A 7541-nucleotide genomic window follows, 5' to 3' on the forward strand; every position below is an offset into this window, starting at 1 on the left:
TTTCAGTTGTCTCTAGAGACACACAGAGTGATCTACGTCAGGGTTTTCTCCAGTGGAAACTCTGTATCTGGTTCATTTTTAAAAATCAACTTTACTGGGGTTTGATATTCATACAATAATGGATACTTTACATACAATAAAATGCACTCATTTAAGATTAGTTTCATGAGTTTTAACAAATGTTTACACTTGTGTAGCTATTACCACCACCAAGATACAGGACATTTCCCTGACCCCTCCAATCTCCCTGTGCCTCGCTGTAGCTGAGACACTCCTAATCCCTGCCCCAGGCAAACATTCATCTGATTTCTCTTGCTTTGGCTTGGTTTTTGCCTTCATATAAATGAACCTCTAAATAAATGAAATAACAGAGTATGTACGCTTGGGTCTCTTGCATTCAGTGACATAGTTCTGATATCCATCCACATTCTGTGTATTAGGAGCTCGTCCTTTTTCACTGGTGAATGCTATTCCATTGTATGACTATACCTCAATTTGTTTGTCCATTCTCCCCGGAGTGGACTTTCGTGTTGTTTTCTTTCTGTGCTGTTATGAATATGGTGCTGTAAACATTCATGTTCAAGCCTCGTAGATGTCTACTTTTGTCTCTTTGAATAGCTAGGAGTAGAGTGGCTGGTTCATTCGGTAAGTGTATGTTTAACTTAACAGCCAAACTGAATTCCCAAGCGGCTGCCCAATTTTGCATTCCCAAAAGCAGCGCATGAGAATTCTGATGGCTTCGTATCCTTGGGGTCTGGCTCTGGTCCCAGCACTGCTGAGAATCCCTCTGAAGCCAGCATGGTTCCAGTGCTCAGCTCAGCCAAAGGTACCACTTACTAAAACAAGTGCACACAAACACCATCTCACTCTTCATATTCCCACGCACTGGAGAGCTGGGCTAGGACAGGCTATGGGATCTGCCCCGCACACTCCAAGAGCCACTCTTCCCATTTGACTTTTAAAATCTCGGTTTTTAATCCCACAATTCTTTCTCAAGTCTACTTAGTCATCACGGGGGCGTCTTCCCTAAGATAAAACTCACACTATCAAGTTTCACTAAAAAGCTTAGCCTAAAAGAGATGTAGACATCATTTGGAGGGGTGAGGGTAGTGAGGAAAAGCAGAGCTATCTGATGTCAGTCATCTGCACAGAGAAAAATAAGGAAGATAATTTTGTAGCCGTTTTAATTCAAATAGACCTTGAGAGGCTTTGTAAGCTACTTACCTTCAAAATGTGGTGCGCCTCATGGAGGTTATCAACACAAATACAAAATCTATTTTTCTATTACAAATGAGAAAAAAGGGAGCTAGGTGCAGTGGCTCATAGCATTTTGGGAGGCTGAGGCAGAAGAATCGTTTGAGCATGGGAGATCAAGACCAGCCGGGGCAACAGAGTGAGGCCCCATCTCTACAAGTAATTTTTTTAAAAAAATAGCTAGGCGACCGGGTGCAGTGGCTCATACCTGTAGTCCCAGCACTCTGGGAGGCCAAGGCAGGCAGATCACCTGAGGTCAGGAGTTCAAGACCAGCCTGGCCAACATGGTGAAACCCCATCTCTACTAAAAATACAAAGATTAGGTGGGTTTGTGGTGCGTGCCTATAACCCCAGCTACTCGGGAAGCTGAGGCAGGAGAATTGATTGAACCCAGGAGGTGGAAGTTGCAGTGAACTGAGATCATGCCACTACCCTCTAGCCTGGGTGACAGAGCAAGACTCGGTTTCAAAAAAATTAATTAATTAAATAGCCAAGGGTGCTGGCATGCACCTGTAGTTCCAGCTATTCGGGAGGCTGAGGCAGGAAGATCGCGTGAGTCTGGGAGGTTGAGGCTGCAGTGAGCTGTAATTGCATCACTGGACCCCAGCCTGGGTGACAGAGGGACACCCTGTCTCAAAAAACAAAAAAAAAAAAGTTTTTAAAGATTTTACACTAACGAAATTCTCCTCAATTCAACTAATTAATTCAACTTCAAGTAATTTGAAAACAGTTCTCACCAATGTCTCTTCACAGCTGTAGTCATTCAGGAATTTAAATGTTGGGTGGAAAATGTCCCAGCCATCCACACTAGATAGTCTGTTTCCATTTTCTAGCTGTTGCCCAGTTGCTAGGAATCCTAATGAATTGATACTTCTCTCCTCTGACAGCCAGGCCCAACCAGCCCATGGAAATCTCAGCCAAGGCAGCACAAGAGACCCAGAGCAGGGGCTGCATGAGCTTGGTCCCTTCTGGGTCTCAGTTTCCCCGTATTTAGATTGAGGGTATTTCCAAAATTAGATCTCAGGCCCTGTGCCCTGTGTTCCTCCAGCTGCACACGACCACTTAAGATGTTCTGTCGGGGCCGGGTGCGGTGGCTCACGCCTGTAATCCCAGCACTTTGGGAGGCCGAGACGGGCGGATCATGAGGTCAGGAGATCGAGACCATCCTGGCTAACACAGTGAAACCCCGTCTCTACTAAAAAATACAAAAAACTAGCCGGATGAGGTGGCCGGCGCCTGTAGTCCCAGCTACTCAGGAGGCTGAGGCAGGAGAATGGCGTGAATCCGGGAGGTGGAGCTTGCAGTGAGCTGAGATCCGGCCACTGCACTCCAGCCTGGGTGACAGAGCGAGACTCTGTCTCAAAAAAAAAAAAAAGAAAAAAAGATGTTCTGTGGGGCAGACAGCAGGGCAGGGTCTGGGATAGTGAGATGCTTTCTCAGGGTATAACGTGTCCCAGAAAGACGATATCCTTACAGCGTGTGACATCTATTATTTTTGCCAGGATTTTGTAGAAAATGTAAATCTGGCAAGAAGAAAATTCACCTGGTGGATTTCCAAGTGAATCAGGAGCCGATTCCCAGGCATCTTCCCAGCGTCGTTAAGGCGTGGCCCCCAGTCCTCTTGGAGCTGGGCATGGCTAAGCAGGTCTGGGAGGTAGAATTCGGAGGTGGCCCCCAAATCCCTGCCCCCGGTGGGCATTCCTGGGGTGCTTGCCTCCCCCTGCAAGTGGGCAGGACCCTGGATCAGGGTAGAGGCTGTATGGCAGAAATGAAGAGGTTTTGCAGATGTAACTAAGGTCTCTAATCAATTGACTTTGAGTTAATTTTTTAAAAAGGAAACGATCCTAAGTGAGCTTGACCTGATCAGGTGAACTTTTTAAAAGAGTCCAGGCTTTCCTGGAAGGAAGCAGGTGTTTGAAGTGAGGAAGATCCTCCTGCTGAGCTTCGAGAAGCAAATTGCCTCATTGTGAACTGCCTGTGTGGGGCCAGGTGGCAAGGGTGAGGGCGACCTGCAGATGCTACGATGGGCCCTGTCCAACCGCCGTAAAAGAACAGAGGGACTTCAGTCCCACACTACAAGGAAATGAATTCTGCCAATAACCTTTATGAGCTTGGAAACAGTTTATTCTGGAGTCAAACCTCCAGATGAGAACACAGTCCCAAGGCCAGGCACAGTGGCTCACCTCTACAGGGCCCAGGCACAGTGGTCACCCCTGTAGGGCCCAGGCACAGTGGCCACCCCTGTAGAATATGTAAGTCTGGCAAGAAGAAAACTCATTTGGTGAATTTCCAAGTGAATCAAGAGCTGATTCACAGGCTTTTGGGAGGCAGAGGTGAGAGGATTACTTGAGGCCAGGAGTTCAAGACCAGCCTGGACAACATAATGAGACTCCTTCTCTACAACACACACACACACACACACACACACACACACAGAGCCCAGCCAGTACCTTGATTTTAGCTTGTAAGACTGAACAGAGGATCCAGCTAAATGTGCCTAGACTTCAGGCCACAAAAACTGTCAGAGGCTAAATTTGTTTTAAGTTTGTGGGGTAAATCATCACCCACCACTAGAAAATGAAACACAGCAAGGATCTTTCAGTGCTAGCATTCCCCCAGCTCTCTGCAGCAACTGTTTGCACCTTGATCTCACAGCACTAGCACGTGGGAGGGCAGGGAATCCAACCTCTCATGAGCTCCAAGGATCTGATGGAGACCACGGAGGATCCTGCGGAAAGTAAAGGAGCCTTAAAGCAGGACAGAACTGACTGTCTATTAAGTCCTAAATTATGTATTTCATATGCATATTTTATCTTCACAATTGCTCTGCAAGGATGAAATGAGGTTAGTTATGATAATCATTTTAGAAGAAAACTGAGGTTGACTAAAATGCCCAAGGTCATGTAGCGAATGAGTGAAGTCAGGATTCACAGCTTGACCTTGCTGACTCCGAAGCCCTTGAACTTTCCAGGTTACAATGCTGCTTCCTACTTCTCTCCTCCACTTTGTTTCGGAGTCCCAGGCCACACCATACTCTACCCCGGAGTCCGTGTACCCAACTCTGCTGTGTGCCTAGAGCTTCCTTGCCTAGAGCTATGTTTGTGGCCAAAACTGCCCTTGCTAGAACTCTTGCTCCTGTTCTTTTGCTGATACCCACGCCCAGCACCATGTGGTGAGCCCAGCTCAGCTCCCTCAGCTGTAGCAGCTGTTGCTTCTTTATTTTCTGCATCCTAAGGTGACGGATAAGTAAGAAAAGAATGGTATTGAATGGAAAATCAAGAAGAAAAGTACAAAACTATGATGTTTTAAATTTGTTGCCAAGCAATTCAGAGATTTAGTTAACAAATCAGTACATGCATCGAAGAATAGGGACCTGCCAATTTTCAACCAAAGTTGACTCTCCAACCTATAGCAGAGAGATGAGGGACACTGACTCCCACACAGTGAAAAATACACATATAACCTTTTTTTTTGAGATGGAGTTTCACTCTTGTTGCCTAGGCTGGAGTGCAATGGCACGATCTCGGCTCACTGCAACCTCTGCCTCCCAGGTTCAAGTGATTCTCCTGCCCCAGCCTCCCAAGTAGCTGGGATTACAAGCATGTGCCACCGCACTCAGGTAATTTTGTATTTTTAGTAGAGACAGGGTTTCTACAAATTGGTCAGGCTGGTCTGGAACTCCCAACCTCAGGTGAGTCGCCTGCCTCGGCCTCCCAAAGTGCAGGAATTACAGGTGTGAGCCACCGCGCTTGGCCAAAATCCACATAGAACTTTTTGACTCCCCAAACTTAAACATTAATAGCCTACTGTTGACTAGAAGCCTTACTGAGAACATAACCCATTGATTAACCCATATTTTTTGTTATACATATTATATACTATATTCTTACAATAATATAAGCTAGAGAAAAGAAACTATTAGGAAAATCATGAGAAAGAGAAAACACATTTACTGTCCATTAAGTGGAAGTCGATCATCTGAAAGGTCTTCATCCTTGTCATCTGCATATTGAGTGGGGTGAGGAGGAGGAGGAGGATGAGGGAATGGTCTTGCTGTCTCGCGGGTGGCAGAGGCAGAAGAGAATCCATGTGTAAGGCCCCGTGCAGTTCGGTTTAAGGTTGGTGTTTAGTGCCATGGTTTGAGTATGTCCCAGCTGACACTCATGTTGAAATTTGACTCCCAAGGTGGTGGTGTTGGGAAGTGGGAAGGTGTTGGGTTAGGGGGTAGACCCCTCATGAATAGATTATGTCCTTTCTTGGGAATAAGTGAGTTTTCACTTTTGCAGGACTGAGTTAGTTTCTGAAAGGCGGATTGTTATAAAGTGAGCTGCACTTCTCATGCCTGTCTCTTTTGCACACACCATGAGTTGAACAGTATGAGGCCCTCACTAGGTGTGCTACTCAGTCTTGGACTTCCTAGCCTCTAGAATCGTGCATGAGCCAAATACATTTCTTTTCTTTTCTTTTTTTTTTTGAGACAGAGTCTCGCTGTTGTTGCCCAGGCTGGAGTGCAATAGCGCAATCTCGGCTCACTGCAACCTCCGCCTCCTGGGTTCCAGCAATTATCCTGTCTCAGCCTCCCAAGTAGCTGGGATTACAGGTGCCCACCACCATGCCCAGCTAATTTTTGTATTTTTAGTAGAGATGGGGTTTCACCATGTTGACCAGGCCGGTCTTGAACTCCTGACCTCAGGCGATCCACCTGCCTCGGCCTCCCAAAGTGCTGGGATTACAGGCATGAGCCACCATGCCCGGCCAATTTCTTTTCTTTTTAAATTACTCAGTGTCAAGTATTCTGTTACAGCAACACAAAGCAAATTAAGACAATAGCTTTCTCACTCTATCCTGGGACTAGGTTAACTTCTTTTTAATTCATTTATTTTTAAGTTCTAATAAAATTTAGTAATAAAAACTTTACCTATTTATCATGCACACAATATGTTTTCAAACATATGGTTTTGAAATATATATACATTGTGGAATGGTTTGATTGAGCTAATTAACATATGTATTACCTCACATATGCATCATTTTTTGTGGTAAGGACACTTAAAATATACTGTCTTAGCAATTTTTAAGAACACAATACATTATTATTAACTATAGTCACCATATTGCACAATACATCTCTTGAACTTACTCCTCTTTGGCTCTCCTTTAAGTTGGTTTATTTAAAAGGTGTAGTGACATATAGTTCTCTGGCCATCTTGAAGGCAGCCATTAGAAAACAGGGTCTCGGCTGGGCACGGTGGCTCACGCCTGTAATCCCAGCACTTTGGGAGGCCAAGGTGGGCGGATCCCTTGAGGTCAGGAGTTTGAGACCAGCCTGGCCAACATGGTGAGACCCTGTCTCTGCTAAAAATACAAAAAATTAGTGGAGTGTGGTGGCATGCACCTATAATCCCAGCTAGTTGGGAGGCTGAGGTGGGAGAATTCCTTGAACCCGGGAGGCGGAGGTTGCAGTGAGCCGAGATAGCACCACTGCACTCCAGCCTGGGCAAAAGAGTGAGACTCTGTCTCAAAAGAAAACAGGAGGGGAGGGGAGGGGAGAGGAGGGGAGGGGAGGGAAAAGACGAGGTCCCTGACGTTGATTCAGATGGTTCGTAAGGACCGGAGATCATCTGCTCTTCTGCTCTTTTGTCCAGCTCCTCTAAAGGAAGGGCCATTCTGTGGCCCAATCCTTCCTGACCTTCTATCTGCTTGGCTAATGCCCCCTACACGGGCTGCTCACAGGGCCGGAACTCTAAGAACCGGATGTGAGTTGTGCCCTCAGGCTGTTTTACAGGCGTCTGCTGTCTGCTAGACCCTGGCACATGCTTTGGCTTGTGTTTGTAATTTAGTGTCCTTTTGGGGAAGCGTGTAGTGGGGGACTAGTGAAAAGAGGAAAGCGATGGGAATCAGAAACATCTGGATTCATGTTCCAGCTCCACCACTTACAGCTGGGTGACCTTAGGTGTGTTCTTTAACCTCTGGGCATTCATTTCCTCAGTTATAAAATTGGGCTAATAATACTTTATAAGACTCGAGTGAGAATTAAGGGAGATGATGTTTATAAAGTGCTTGGCATGGAGAAGAGTAACTACAATGACAAGCATGTGTGGCAAAACGATGTTAGCTGACATGCCCTCATCACCTGCATGCCCTCTTCCTTCTACTCTTCTTCCTACTCCCACGCTGCCAATTTGGCTTTTAGGCATGAGACCTTCATGTCCCCCAGGAGAACTGTCTCAGCAGAACTAGAGGACAAGGGCATTCAGTTATTGGGTTTCATGTTTAACAGCCAGGTG

This window comes from Chlorocebus sabaeus, chromosome 7, assembly GCF_047675955.1.
Source record: "Chlorocebus sabaeus isolate Y175 chromosome 7, mChlSab1.0.hap1, whole genome shotgun sequence".
NCBI lineage: Eukaryota > Metazoa > Chordata > Mammalia > Primates > Cercopithecidae > Chlorocebus > Chlorocebus sabaeus.